Raw genomic sequence first — 16,521 nt, forward strand, 5'->3', positions numbered from 1 at the left:
ATAGTTTTTACTGGCTCTAGGAAATCTTAGTTTTATATGTAGGTAATTTGTAAACATGTAATTTAAGTTCTCTGTGTTAAATAATGTAATGTGATTATATCTAAATACACTTTAATTTAAGAACTGTGTATTCTTTATCGATATTTATGATTTAGATCGAATTGGGGAAATTATTTCATGAAGCTGGTCACCAGATGGCGCTACTCTGATTTTGATGTTTTAGTTCACAGTACACCCACCAGGGTCCGCCAAAATACCATACAAACATAGATATATAAATACACATACACATTTTTAACATTGCTGTTTCTATTCTGAGAAGGCCGTATTCTGTGGAACGTATTTTAGCAACCCCGCAAGTCGCCATTTGAAACGTCAAATACACACCCCATTTCTGCTGCCGTTTCGCACAATATTCATTGATACCCCATTTGCGATGGACGCTAGAAGTGATGGTGATAATAATTTCACATGTAAGCCTCCCGAAATATGAGAAATTGCTCAGGTATCCACAATAACTTTAGTGCCAGAAAAATGACAAAGGCAACATACACAAATGTATACACCATTTTTCCAAGAGTCGTACAGAAAGGTTAGTCTCATAGTTGCGTAGAATGGCTATTATTTACTTAGATAATTCCAACACTCCTGTGCCCGCTCGTGTAGGGAACTGCCCACGTGAATAATAGCCATCGCTCTACGCTCGTTGAAGCATGTTTTTTTTTTGCATTTTATTATTTCTGGGTTGCGACGTTTGCTGAGCGTAAGGCTACGGCTACATTAGCGACGTTTCAGAGCAGATCAGACTAGATAAGTGGCTACAGGTGTCCCTTCAGACAGCGGCGACAGACACGTTTCCCCAGACACATACGTGTACGTTCCGACGATCTGTACGAATCAAACGTGTTTGATATTTTCTCAGACTACGACCGTAAATTGACTTGTGAGACAATGGATAAATCACTTTTAATCGACCTCATGAGAAAAAATCCACCTCTTTGGGATCAACGGGATAAGAGATACCACAACAGGGATATAAAAAGTCTTTTATGGAAAGACATTGGAGAAAAAATGGGCGTTACAGGTATGTAAAGAGTAAATTATTTATTTAGTTGGAACATTTCATTAGAATTTAACATAAGGAATCAAAACTGCATGTTTAAACACTTTGGTTGAAAGGGAACTGATCCACGAGGTCCATTGAAATATCGGTTAAATTCTTCTCTTTGCTTTGCGTTATTATTAAATATTCTGCCCGTTCTTCTGGAGTTATTGATGACATTATTTTGGTTTCTTCAAGCCCTTGTCTCTCTACTGCAATACTAGAGCGGCCTTCAAAGTCCATGACCACATTATGCAACAAACAAATTGTTTTAGAAATTTTAATACCCTTTTCTACATCCGTTTCAATGGCCTTATTTAGCACATAAAATACCAAAAGCGCATTCGATACATCTCCTTTCACGAGACAGTCTGTAGTTAAATATTGTTTCCTGGTTTGTAAGTCGCCTTTTTGAATAAGGTTTCATTAAATATGTTTTTAAGGGATAGGCATCGTCACCCAACAAAACAAACGGCATATCGTCGGGTATCCCGTAAATGGGTGCAGGTGGAGGTAAAGTATTATTGTAGTTTTCCAAAAAAATCGTACAAATTAGAAATGTGAAAAGTTCCAACGTCGCTTTGCCTGCCATAGGAGCCTACGTCAATAAAAATAAATCGACAATCTGCATCTGCTACTCCTTGTAATACAATCTAATAAAAATGTTTGTAATTGTAATACATAGTTCCGGACTTTGGTGGACATTTTATTTCTATATGCTTTCCATCGACGCAACCTATACAATTGGGAAAATTCCATCTTGCGTTGAATTTTGATGAGATTTGTCTAAATCTGTCTTGATTAGGAACTCCCAAATGTGTAGCACGTAATTTAATCCAAAGCGCATCACATACTTCTTCAACAAGTTTTCCAATTGTATAATGATCAACACGGAAAGTGAATGCTAGCGAACGAAATGACATGCCAGTTGCAAAATACCTGAAAAATAAGATAAAACTAATAGTAACAGTGACCAGTTCAATATTATCATTGTATTTATAAACGTTTATAAATGCAATGATATTATTTATTAGTATCAACTTTTTATGAACGCTCCTTAAGAGCTTTGTTGTGTTTTAGCCGAACAAGTAAAAAAGCAGTGGGAACTTCTACGCGACACGTTTAGAAGAGAATTTAAAAAAGTCCACGTAACTCACTCAGGTCAAGAAGCAGGTGATGAACACATTGAAGCTGATTGTAAATGGCCTTATTTCAAACATATCCTGTTTCTGAAAGATGTTTTAATACCCAGAAAAAGTGCAACGAGTGTCCCACCTACCTCACCTTCACATGATTTTGCACCCGAGTCATCAAGAAACTCCGAATAGCGAAGTTGTTACAATAAATGAGGAAAATGTCCGGGATTCGGAAATAACAGATAAACTCTCTGAAAAACCTAAACGAAAACGAAACAGTTTCCAGGACGAGGTAATCAATATCGAAAATAAAAAAATAAAACAAATCCAAGAAGACGATGAAGATATGCATTTTTTTAAAAGCATACTTCCTCACATTCGCAAATTGTCAGATGTCCAAAAAATGAAAGTTAGAATGCAGTTTATGAATATTATCACCCAAGAACTTGAGACTATTAAACATGGAACCTACCAAAATGATAGGAATCTACAATAAACATCGACGTCCACTCCGGCAACCAGTAGCTGTTCTAACCGAATTCATTACATTTTTACTCCAAGCTGCGAAGAAAGACAAGATTCTCCTATAACTATAAATGGTGAAGCCCTGAATTTTTTAATAATAGCCTATAATATTTTTAAACAACTTATTTCTGAAAGATACGAAAAAGATTTTTTGTCATGCGATAACCAAAAATTATTATTAATATAGTTATTTGTTTCATTAGTACAAAAAATGTCGAGGAAGATAGTTGCTGGACGACGCGTTAGCGGAGTCCAGCAACCTTCCGAGTCCCGAAAACGCATTTTTTGTACGAATAAAACATAAAATTTTTTCTCCAACCCCCTTTACTTTAAATTATATTCGAATTTAGATTCAGTTCACAGTTTCTACTAGTTTGAGAACTTCTGCTTTCTTGTCCCACGTGTCATGCCACTCTAGTTTTTAGGTTAACTTATAACCTATTCGTTCTTACTTCTCACCTCTCGCGACTTTGTAGGGAGCAAATCTTGAGGTAGCATGTTCTGCCGTTTCTATAATCTCTGACGGAGTGCAATCCATGTCGCTATCAGTTTCAGTCATTTTATTGTATACACAATTAATATTGTTATATTTTGTATTGAAATAAAAAACTTACCATACAGTTTTTTAATTAAAATTAATTGCAATTAACTTTTTCAAATTTTGAATGCAAAATGACAGATAATAGTGCAATGGGTCTGAAGTAGATGGCGTTACGCGCGACGGCGGGTTGTCTACGTATTAAAATTACGTTCACGGAATATGTAAATTACGTTACACATGTTTTAAATAAAAATAGCGAGCGTAAATCATTTTCAATACATGTACATACGTATAGGTAACATCATTATTTGCATTGAATACGCAAAAATATTTGATTTGTATGTATAGAAATATCTTACAATCTGCAACGTAAAACGATGTCAATGTGACATATCTCCGTGATTGTAATTTTTTAATTGGCCAACTTTCAAGGTCAATTTCTTTTTGGTACTAGGACCAAAAGTATCAACTTTTTGTACAGTTGCCATGGTGAAAGCGATTAATCCGCAAAACGTCAATTTTAGGTACCGAACACTGTCACAAAATAGCGTCTTATTCAGGTGGTTGGAGAAAAAAAATATTTTTGAAGAATTTAGAAGTATATGATGAAATTTGCGACCAATGTCAGAATAGTTTTAAATACTACATTTCAAAAAGTTTGCAAACATTCGCCAACATCCTACTAAATAATTATTCAAAATGTAAGACTAGGACAACAAAAAATTGAAAAAACTGATGTCAGTCAGAGGCAGTTTTATATTAAATTAAGAGTTGATTGTTGGATTTTAAAATATGACTGTGTCTATATTCTTAAAATAAATTATTAATTTTATATTTGTAGTGTTTATTGAAATCTAATCTAGCGGCCTGGGCCAGTCCGGCTGTACTTTTTACTAAAACTGCTTAAGTTCGATAGAAAAAGATATTTTTTAAAACTTCCTTATTCAAAAGGTTATTTTTTTTTATTCATCGAATGAAGATGAAAGCCTACGATACTTACCAAGCCTCATAGACGGATAAGACAAATTTCCCATTTCACTTTCACACGAGTAGGTATAACTAAAATACTTTAGGTACTGCAAAATTCATATTAAGGAAGATATAAGATATACTCCATACTTTTGACTGATAATATCTTTAATTTGATAAGTAAATTTGAATCTCACAAACACAATTTGAAAATCGATTACTAACAATTATTTGAAACATAATTCCTTTGCGCGTTCACTTATTCTTGAAATCGCGCTATTTACTTCAGCTGCTGAAAAAAAGGAAACAAGAAACCATTTCTTAAAAATTCCTTCTGAAGAACATTTTTGTGTCCTTTGGCCACAATTCATTCGATATATGTGATACAATTATAGTAATAACAAAAAAGTTTCTCGCATGGTGAATTTTTCTCTGCGCGGATAATAAATGCGCGATTTTGTAGGGCCTGTTAAAACTATACTAATACCAGATAAGGCATTATATACGCATAATTGGAGGTGCATTTCATTCTAGTTTAAGACACCGAATGGATTATAATGATATAGTTCCTAGAAAAAGAAATATGATGATGTAAAGATAGAAAAACGCGGATTTACTAACATCGTTTTATCTTCAATACTTTAAACCTAAAAATTAATTATTTTTAGTGTTATTAAAAATTAACGAACACCATAATTTGATTGTGTGCACTATTTAGAAGCTCTCATTGAAATTTCGTGGCTCATTGTTGAACGAATCCGAAGTAAAAAAATAAATAGTGGAGCCGCGCACGGATTTTCCATAAGCCGTAATGTATTTCATATGACTCCTAACGTCACGTGACTTTTTCGAGCGCTCCGTAAGTAAGTATCGTAGGCCTCGGATGAACTCATCAAAACTCATGAGAAGTATGGCTCTTCTACTTCTGGAATAGCTAATTTTCGAAGACGTTTAGCCAAAATTAGTAGTATAGGTCAATGGGAAACATTTCTACATACAGCTGGTAATCATATACCTCTAAGAAAACGTGTAGGTGCGGCAATTAGGTAATATGCCAGTATATATCTACATATTTTTTCTTTCTAAACTGTAAAATACTTTTAGAGTTCAGCCAACTTCAATTGCCAGGCGAAGACCCCAAATTACAAGAGGTAGTAAACATTGCCTTCTGGTAGGCCATCCAGAAAAGGTTGCAAAAAAACGTCCTAGGAATTTTCAGTTAAATGTCAACCTTAACAGACCCAATGCTAAATCCCACGGACAAAATTATTAATAATAAATGAAATGTACTTATTGTTATAATTTAAATTTAAAAAAATGCCGTGAAAATTCCTCGTTGTCGTGTTAAAACAATGTCATCCCTACATAACGCGCGCGCTTAACCATTAATGTAATAATTAATAAGCACTTGTTATATTACCACCGAATATTAGGTAGGTATCCTTGAACATTTTCAAATTTAGAAAACGAATAATGTACATTTAATAACTTAAAAAAGTTGTTTCATGGATTGACTCTTGGTGAGCTGCGAAAAATCGCTTTTCAATATGCTGAATAGTATAAAGAACAACTTCAATAACATTCGCCAAGGAGCCGGCAAGGATTGGATGAAAGGATTTCTCCAACGAAATGTTTTGTAGTAGGCAGGTAAGAATAATAAGCCATATCCTTAATAGTTTATTATAATAGACATCAATCGTTTGATAATAAATTTGCTATTCGCATTCGTTTTTCTCATCCATTAGCTCTGATCTCTATCATTATTCGGTTCAAACTTTGCACAGTTGACTTATATGCCACAAGTAATAAGCCTATTGAAAATAGGTCAAATCTGTTGAGGTTATGTTATTCAAAACATTTTCAAGTTTAATTTACCATAGATTACCTACTATTGTATTACCATAGATCACTAGTACTAAAGTAACATGTAATGGCGGTGTCAGGTGGAAGTCCAATGTTTTGTGTTTTGTAGTAGACTCTTAATTTTGTTTTTACTTTACTTGTATGTGTAATAAAATCGTGATCAACTATTCTGTTTCAATAGGTTATGCGCCCAGCATCTTTGGAAACTGTGTTGTGAAAAATTCGCGTAATTTCTGATCACGTGTATCCGTAATAAGTGAAATAGGAACAAAAAATATCGAGTTGTTCGGTTATTACGGTACGGTTAAGGTATCATCTGCATCGCTAGCAAGAAATACGACGGGAGATGGACCTGAAAATACAAAAATGGAAAACCAAAATTTACAAGCAAAAGGGAAATTTACTTGTATTCATTGTTCGAGTAACTGCTACCGAGAAGGAGTGCCTTGTCAAGTACTATGGGGGGGAGATGGAAAATGCATTATGTGCGGTTCGGGCCATGAAAATATTAACATAGTATGTGACGTATGCTGGAAAATTATTGGGAAAGGGAATCGATATCATCAAAGGATATTACGAGTAGTTGATTCCGTAGTCACTTATTATCCAAACGCACCTGCTGAGCATAGAAGCGTTACGATGCATGCTGGGATGAATTCAAAGGATGCCGGTTTAGCGGGCGAAATTACTGCGATAACTAGTTCAGCTTCAGAAGGGTGTTTCGCTGGGATGAAAAAGAAGATTATGCCAGGTAAAAAGAGTGGGGAAAGCGGATGTACATTTTTATTTCGACTACTAGGTTGGGGCCTTGGTTTACTGTTTTTGGGAGTTTGTGGAAAAATCAGAGACGCTTTCCCGAAGACAGATTATACGACCAGCATATCTTAACGACTATGTGTTTGTTGCAGAAGGTTTACCTGATCTGTCGTTTACCTCCGCAATGAAGTCTAAAGATTCCAATGAGTGGGCACAAGCAATGAAAGAAGAATTAGAATCCTTAGAAGAAAATTGTACATGGACGCTAGTTGAACCTCCGAAAGGAAAGAAAATTATAGGAAATAGATGGGTTTTGAGGTTAAAGCAAGGGCCAGATGGATCGTCTGTACGTTACAAGGCACGATTAGTGGCAAAAGGCTACGTGCAAAAATATGGGATAGATTTTCATGAAACATTTAGTCCGGTGGCGCGCTTCGATACGGTACGAACTGTATTAAGTGTGGCTGCCTCGGAACAACTACATTTGGTGCAGTTTGATGTAAAGACAGCTTTTCTGTATGGTAGGCTTGCAGAAGAGGTATATATGAAGCAACCCGAGGGCTTCGATGACGATAGTGGTCGGGTGTGTAAACTTCATAAAAGCATATACGGGCTAAAACAATCGCCTCGCTGTTGGAATAAGCGATTAGTTGACTTTATGATTTATAAACAGTGTTTTAAACAGAGTGAGGCTGATCCCTGCGTGTTCATCAAAAGAACGTGTGAAACAATACTTGTAGTTGCAATCTATGTGGACGATGGTTTAGTGGCCGGTAGCAGTAAAACTGAAATTGAAGGCTTTATAAAAAGTTTAAAGAGCGAGTTTAAACTAACAGTGAATGCTTTAAATTGCTTTCTAGGCATGCAATTCTTGCAATTAACTAATTGCGCTCTCTTTATAGGTCAACGAGCTTACACTGAACGTATCTTAGAGCGATTTGGAATGGAAAACTCACACGCTGTGGCAACACCTTGTGATATCAGTGCAGAGCATTCCGAACCTAATCCCGAGTTGGATGCAACAGTTCCGTTTCGTGAGGCGGTAGGCAGTTTAATGTATCTGTCAATCGCTACAAGGCCTGACATCACTTACGCAGTTAGTGTGGTTTCCGAAGCTTTGGCAAAACCAAGAATGTCCGATTGGCGGGCTGTCAAGAGAATTTTCCGCTACCTAAAGGGGACCCTCGAGTATGGACTTCTGTACCAGCCAAACTATAATGTTGGAAAACTAGAAGCCTACAGCGATGCCGACTATGCCGGGGATGTACAAACTAGACGTTCTAGAACAGGCATGGTCTGTAAGTACGCAGGAGGAGCAATCACCTGGTTAAGCCGGAAACAGAGATGCGTGGTCTTATCAACGACCGAGGCCGAGTACATTGCTGCGAGCGAAGCTGCAAAAGAAATCGTCTGGTTAAAACTACTTCTTTCCGAAATTACGCAACTGCAAGCTGTTCCGTGTCTGCAAATTGACAATGCGAGCGCTATCAAACTAGCCAAAAATCCAGAGTTCCACAAACGCTCCAAACACGTGGACATCAAATTTCACTTTATCCGTGAAAAATACAACGATGGTGTAATCACTGTGAGCCATGTAGATGGAATTAACCAAATTGCTGACATACAAACGAAGCCACTTCCGCGTGTTCGATTTGAGAAAATTAGAAACATGATGGGATTACTTCCTTGCAAGGCAACTAGTTTTGTGAATAATGAGTGATCAGTGACGATATGTTTTGAGAGGAAGTGTGTTGAGGTTATGTTATTCAAAACATTTCAAGTTTAATTTACCATAGATTACCTACTATTGAATTACCATAGATCACTTGTACTAAAGTAACATGCAATGGCGGTGTCAGGTGGAAGTCCAATGTTTTGTGTTTTGTAGTAGACTCTTAATTTTGTTTTTTCTTTACTTGTATGTGTAATAAAATCGTGATCAACTATTCTGTTTCAATAAACACCCTATATTGTATTTCCGGCATCTACATGAAGATCTACGTCGTTTGATACCACATTTCCCTACACCCAGCATCAAAGGTTTTCAAGCTATTCAAGATTTTTCAAAATTTCTGTTTAAGTCATTATAAGGTTAGGGGTTGATATTATTGATATTTTATGTGATTCTATGTAATAGTACATTATATACCAAGGTAGAGAAGTCTAGTATGATTGCCTAAGCACGAAGATTACACCCTGAGGCGCTTGCGCCGAGGGATGTAAGGTGCGTAATAGACTTCTCTATCGTGGTGTCTTAAATTGAGTAGGATAACATGGGCTATCTTTGTTATTATTATACTTACAAATTCGGTTAAATTGGCAAAGTTTACGTGTAGTCTTTGATGTTGATGCATATTCCGATGCGATATTTTGAAAAAAATAATTCGTTTCGTAGTAGATAATTGGAAAAATGTGAAAATCGTTTCAAATAAAAGTTGCAAGATTCGATCGGATAAATTCAATGGATATTCAATAGAAATTTTTTTTCAAAATGGCGGTTTTCGAGATATTGACATCAACTTCCTTGTTTTGAATGGACGCCATATTGGATTTTTAAGTCACTCCATAGAGAAAAAATTACAAAACCAGTGATACTAAACACTTAGTATTTCATTTGGAATCAACCTTGCATTTTTGCCTCGAAGTTTACAATGTATTTCTTATGGCAATAATTCCATGGCCGATTGTGATTGAAACCAAATTCGTTCGTTAGTTGTCTCGCTAGCTGGTTTTGTATTTTTGTCTCTATCGAGTGACGTAAAAGTCAAATATGGCGTCCATTTAAAATAAGGAAGTTTATGTCAATATCTGGAAATCCGCCATTTTGAAATTTTTTTCTATTTCGGTGTCACAATGATGATTTTGTACAACTGTTTTCGGCCGAAAACAGTTGTACAAAGACAGTGATTATAGTCGTTTTTTTTTTTGTAACTCATCTCTTAAGTTGGCAGTTACTAGTTAGTACAAGTAGGTACTTCGTTGGGTACTTCCATGTTTGAACTTCAAAATGTCAGTCTTACTACGCTGCCAACCTAAAACTTAACGGCATAAAAAGTGTTCCCAACATAAAACATGTTAGTTCTAATGTTCCCTATAGTTTCTGATAATGATTTTTTTAATTAAATTAAAGCACCGAAATAGAAAAAATAGTATGAAAAACGCGTGTTACAATGCTTTATTGTAATACTCCTATCTTGCGGACACTCGCGGCTACGCTTCGCGTCGCCACTCGTGCCACAAGATAGTCGTATTACAATAGGTCGCATTGTAACACTTGTCTTTCAATATACTATTCCACACCCATTGAATTTATCACATCGAATATTGCAACTTTTATTTGAACATTTTTTCGATAGCTCTGTTTATTACTAAAATATTTGAATTTTTTAAAATGGCGATTTTTCATTTTTTATCAATTACCTACGAAACGATTTATTTTTTCAAAATCTCGCATCGGAATCGAAATCGGAATATCCATTAGCGTCAAAAACTATACAACTTTTCCAATTTAACCAACTCTGTAAGTATAATAATAACAAAGATGGCCATGTTAGGTGTCTACTCAATTTAAGACATCCTGCATACTACTTTTTACACTACTAGTAACGGGCGATCAAAAATGAGTTACTGTCGAGTCGCCTTTGGAAATTCAAGTTAAGTACGATTTACCATGTAAACAAAAATTCCAAAGGCGACTCGACAGCAACTCATTTTTGATCGCATAGTACTTGAAGTGAACAGATCTATATTGTTAAAAAAGTGAACGGTTGAACAGAATTTTTGGTTTATTAATTTAACATGTCAATTACGTGGGTGGAAGTAACAGTCAAGAAGGCCGTATTTTCTTCTGTTATTGAGATATTTTCAAAGAGTAATTTCGTTCAAATTTTTTCAAAATGTGATAATTGTAAGTATGTAATTCCTCTTGAAATGGCGGATGGTGGCAATTATTCATTTTAGAGAACTTATCTGAACGTTTATTGAGCGAAATTTCGGGTTGTGATTTCTAAAAGTGACAGCGTGACAGTTTCTCATTATTGACTTCTGGTTAATAATGACCACATTATTAACCACTTTGAACAACTGGCGAGAAAGCCTGCTTTACAAGTGGAAAAAGGGTTAAAAATCATGTTATTAGACACTAGTAGTGAAAAAATAGGTTTTGATTTTAGGTATCTATATAGATAATCACAATCATAGGTGTTCACTTTTTTGGAACGAGGCGGGATTTATGCACTCAGAAATAACTGCGTTATTACTTTTCAAGTGTTTACCAGATTTTACCTCTCCGGTCACCTTCTGTCACATTACGCATCTTATGAACAAATGAGTACTTCCTCGTTACTTCCCATATACTTCCCTGGACTTCCAGTAATTCCCCGAACTTCCCTGTACTTCCTCATAACTTCCTCCATTCTGTACAATTACTTCCCCTGGTGTTTACCCCCTGTTTAGCACCTGGAGATCTATAAACCGAGGAGTTTGTCACAATATTTTACAGAACAGTTATCTTTCAAAGAGTAAAAATTGCGACTATTGTCTTTTATTTCTCTACCGTTTGGTCCGTTGCCTTAAAACTTAAAAAAAGTTGTTGAAAAATTGTTTTCCTCTCGGTTTTGCTAAAAGGTGCTTCCAACCTAGGGGGAAACAACTTTGCATTTTTGGTGTACACCCCTTTGAATTAATTTGAATTAACGTGAATTAGTTTGAATTAACGTGAATTAATTTGAATTAACTTGAATTAATTTGAATTAACGCGATTGAGATTCTTCACAACAAGAACTTTTTTTCGTTATGTCGGTTAAATTGGCACCCCACCAAAAATTTCGAGTGTGAACTTTTAGGATAGGAGTGTGAGGTAAGCGCCCGCGATCGATGTTATCCGCGACGAGCCCGCTGGCAGGTGTACGTTTCTTTCCCTAAAATTTATTTGAATGTAGGTACCACCTGTTTCTTAAATACTTATTTTTTTCAAATTGCTCTTTAACCTAAAATTACAATTTGTACACCGATTTTATTACTAACTATAAACAATGCAAAGAGACTGCGATTGAATCTACAATCTACACTCCTCAGTGGAAGAAGTCTTAATTTACAATGTGTTGCTCAAACAAGTATTACGTAAAATTGTTCTTTACTATAACCTTGACGGCAATTTATAGATTAATAACTAAATTCGTTGCTAACTATAAACAGTAAAGACTGCAAATGAATTCACACTTATCAATGGTAGTTTTAATATTGATAAAGTAACAAACAATTAGAAAAGCTTTCCAAAATTGGATCAGGGGCGTGGTGAAAAACGGGGGGCGCCAAATATGCACCTGGACAGAAAATGGCAATAACGTTTATGTGGTATGCTAACGCATCCCTTAGACTGCTCTACCACTTAACCCCCTATATTTTTCGAAAAAAAAAAACGCGACGCTCTCTAGACGAATTATTTTGTTCTGGCGCTTTTATGCACACGTTTTTTTTTCGCCTGTCGCGGCACATAAGAAACAATTGGTATAGAGAACGACACGACAGGCGACAAAAAACGTGTGCATAAAAACGTTTATCGCGGGTTTTATATCACCTGTATTTAATTTCCACTTTCCACATTCTGACATTTTTATTTTTGCTATTTCCGCATTTAGCATAGATTTCAATTTCACAAATAGCACAGTCAATCTGGCACAAATTTGTGGAAAAAAATACCTTATAACTTTTTTTTTGCATAAATCGTTCAAGTTGCCTTAGAAAAGCTTAACTCCAAAAATCCGGGATGGTTCCGTGGGGCAATTTTGAGAAAATTGAAAAAGTTTTTGGATCCGATTTATCTCGAAAACGATCAGTTTTTCAAAAAAATTTGTTGAACAAAAAATGTCGTGGACATTGTTATCTACAACTTTTGTCATTAAGCGGGTGCTCTAACATGAAAAATGAATGAAATAGATGGCGCCAAAGTCACCAAAAAACGGTTTTTCTACTTTTTTCCTCACAATTGCAAATGAAAAAGTTATTGGCCGTGAAAAAACCTACAAAATGCATATACACTTTTTTTACGTACAATGGACCGTTAAGTTACAGTGGGAATGATTTAAAATATTGTATTGTAGTTGTAGAAGTTAAATGGAGTTGTGCGTTACCCTATGCGTTAAGTAATGGAAAAAGTTCATGAAGAATTTAAAAATAAAAGAAATAATAAGTAAACATATTTTTTCTATTTCGGTGTCACAATGATGATTTTGTACAACTGTTTTCAGTGAAAACAGTTGTACAAAGACAGTGATTATAGTCGTTTTTTTTTGGTAACTCATCTCTTAAGTTGGCAGTTACTAGTTAGTATAAGTAGATACTTCGTTGGGTACTTCCATGTTTGAACTTCAAAATGTCAGTCTACGCTGCCAACCTAAAACTTAACGGCATAAAAAGTGTTCCCAACATAAAACATGTTAGTTCTAATGTTCCCTATAGTTTCTGATATTGATTTTTTTTAAATTAAATTAAAGCACCGAAATAGAAAAAATAGTATGAAAAATGCGTGTTACAATACTTTATTGTAATACTCCTATCTTGCGGACACTCGTGGCTACGCTTCGCGTCGCCACTCGTGCCACAAGATAGTCGTATTACAATAGGTCGCATTGTAACACTTGTCTTTCAATATACTATTTTTTTAACTCAATAAGACAAGACCGAGGACAAGAATATCATTTATTGATCATACAAAATCGAAGAAAAACCAATTTTTTCTATTTCGATGTTGAAACAATACCGAAACCGTACTTGATTGGCCCAGTTTGCGTGCGTTTCTAGACAGAAATGATGCCGAAAGAAATAGAAACGCATTATTTTTTTATTTTGTTGGATTGGTACCCCTCGCTTTTTTGCTGTCAACGGTATCCGTCAAATCAAAACTAAACATAACCTGTAAAGTGTAAATAACGTACGAGGAACTTGACCGATTGTATTAATTCCGATTAATTTTGAATATATACTCCAAAGGGTAGAACTTTTTTTATTTTTACTTAGCGTAGTAAAATATGCCAGCAGTACATTCTTGCTTACTTTTTGAACTCCCCTTCTCGGCCAGCCAGTTTTCAAAAATGTTGTACTCCTCGTACTTTACTTTCGATTTTACAGGCAGTAAATTTAACGTCGCTTCATTGGCAATCTCTTGGATCTCTGGTGCGGTACAAGAGACGTGTTTGTCATCCGTATTCATCATAACTGCCGCAAAATGGAATTATGACCAAATAATTAAAAGTTTGAAGTTTGAAAATACAGGAATCAGGTTAGCCAACGTGAAAATAAATGAACTGTGTCTATTACCAACATACACTGAATGATAGTTTAAAATTACCTAACAACGCCTAAAGGCAATATTTATAATTTGTATAATTTATTATTTAAAATAAAAGTCGAAATAGAAAAAATAGTATAAAGCACACGTGTCATTTGTCTACTTGTCGCACTCGGCTTTTGCCGCATTCGCCGTATGCGGCAAACTACCTCGTGCGACAATCTTCGTCAAATGACACTTGTACTTTAATATACTATTATCAACGTGGCTGGTTTCTTTTCTGTCTTTGCTTTTTTTTCGGTGGCTGTTTCCACGATTTTACTCCAATATGGATGCTGTTGATGAACTTGACGTTGATCCTGCAACACTTGAGTCAGGCTCTTTATTTCTTGACATTGGAGTCTAGTGGACGACTTGAGAAGGGTAGCTCAAGTCAACATCTTGAACGGCATCATTTTTCATGTCAACGTTTGGAAGAAAAATACATTACCTTTCAAACACTGAAGATTTTCGTCTGTGTTCGGCGAACAGCTTGTAACATCTGCCATGAACTTCGAGATCAGTACCTACTATTATTTTCAATCACTTTACTGTTGATTTCATCACCTTGAATTTTGCATGCCTTCACCAACAACTGCCGGCCAATCGAACCCACACGTTGCTTATCTTCGACATTTTTTTTTGCAAATAAAACAGATACTTGGCGCATAGAAAAACCTCCTATTGTAACTGCAACGTTATAGAAATTCCGAGAGAAATTACACAATCACAGTCTTTGTCGCGCTACAACTGCGAAACTATTCATTTTACGTAAAAAAGTGTATATGCATTTTGTAGGTTTTTTCACGGCCAATAGCTTTTACATTTGCAATTGCGAGGGAAAAAAAATTTTTTCGGTGAAAAAGTAGAAAAACCGTTTTTTAGTAACTTTGGTGCCATCATTTTTCACGTTACGAGCATCCGCTCAATGACAAAAGTTGTAGACAATAATGTCCACAACATTTTTTGTTCAATGAAATTTTTTCAAAAACTCACCGTTTTCGAGATAAATCGAATCCAAAAACTTTTTGAGTTTTCTCAAAATTGCCCCACGGTACCATCCCGGATTTTTACAGTTAAGCTTTTCTAAGGTAACTTTGATTTATGCAAAAAAAAAGTTATAAGGTATTTTTTTTCCAAAAACGACACTTTTTCGTGCCAGATTTACTGTACTAAAAATAAAAGAACTAAAGAAGTCCGCCTGATAATAAAAAAGAACACCGACAAATACTGCCGACAATAAAATCTCTTATTCGCGATTGTCTTATCTCTTCTCATACAGTCAATGTACCTAATTGCTAATCAAAGACCTACCATTTTACGAACTCGACAAAGATCGAGACAAAGATGTAAAATATAAATTCCGAGGTAAATTCCCAACGTGTGTCTAGTATTCTACACAAATTATTCGCCAATTGCATAAAAAATCATTATTTATTTACACTGACGTTGACGAGCTGTCTGTGGGAAAGTAGTAGATGATAGGGGTAAAAACACAACGTTTCACTAACAAGGTAAAAACTACCTCTTAGATATTTTTAGGTAGAATCCAGTGGCGTAAGTAATAAAAAAAATTTTTGGACCCTAAGTAGTTTCTGAAATTTGACCCAAAGTTCGTATTTTTCAAAAGCACCACCCTATATCTCACCCTGTAAATTCTAACGTCAATATTGTTGTTTATTTTGTTTCCTAACTACATTGAGGTATCACAACCCATTTTTTTCAATTTTAGCCGTGAAAATCAATAAAAACATTTTTACTGTTTTTAAATAAAAATAAATAGTGGGCCATGGAGATTTTGTTTTGTTTATTGTATCCATAGTAATAAAGGCAGACGATACCAACCAATAAAAATGCCTTAAGCTAAAACATCTCACTTCAAAATTTTGAAAAATATGATATAATATAATATACAGGGTGTTGCTAAATATATTGTACATAGGGAAGGGGCTACTTCTTTGACTTATTTTATGACTAAAAGTTCATACAAACATAGGTCCGCAAACGCTTCGTTACCGATCTAGGTACAGGGTGTTATAATTTCAGATCTGAAAGTTCGTCTTTTTTTGGATTTTGAACCATTTTTGAGTTTTTTAAACCCTTTTTTAATTACTTGAGAATTTTTTTAATATCATGCATGATGATATTTTTGAAAATAGGTTTTAATATGCTATCTATTCCATTAAAAAAAATTAGATTACCTCAGCTAATTTTTTAGAGCACCCTGTAACTTATTTAAAGCGGAAAGGAAAGCGGCACATAATCAACCATCATTATAAAAAGACCCTTAAGAAATTGTCAA

Source organism: Photinus pyralis, unplaced genomic scaffold, assembly GCF_008802855.1.
Source record: "Photinus pyralis isolate 1611_PpyrPB1 unplaced genomic scaffold, Ppyr1.3 Ppyr1.4_LG3b, whole genome shotgun sequence".
NCBI lineage: Eukaryota > Metazoa > Arthropoda > Insecta > Coleoptera > Lampyridae > Photinus > Photinus pyralis.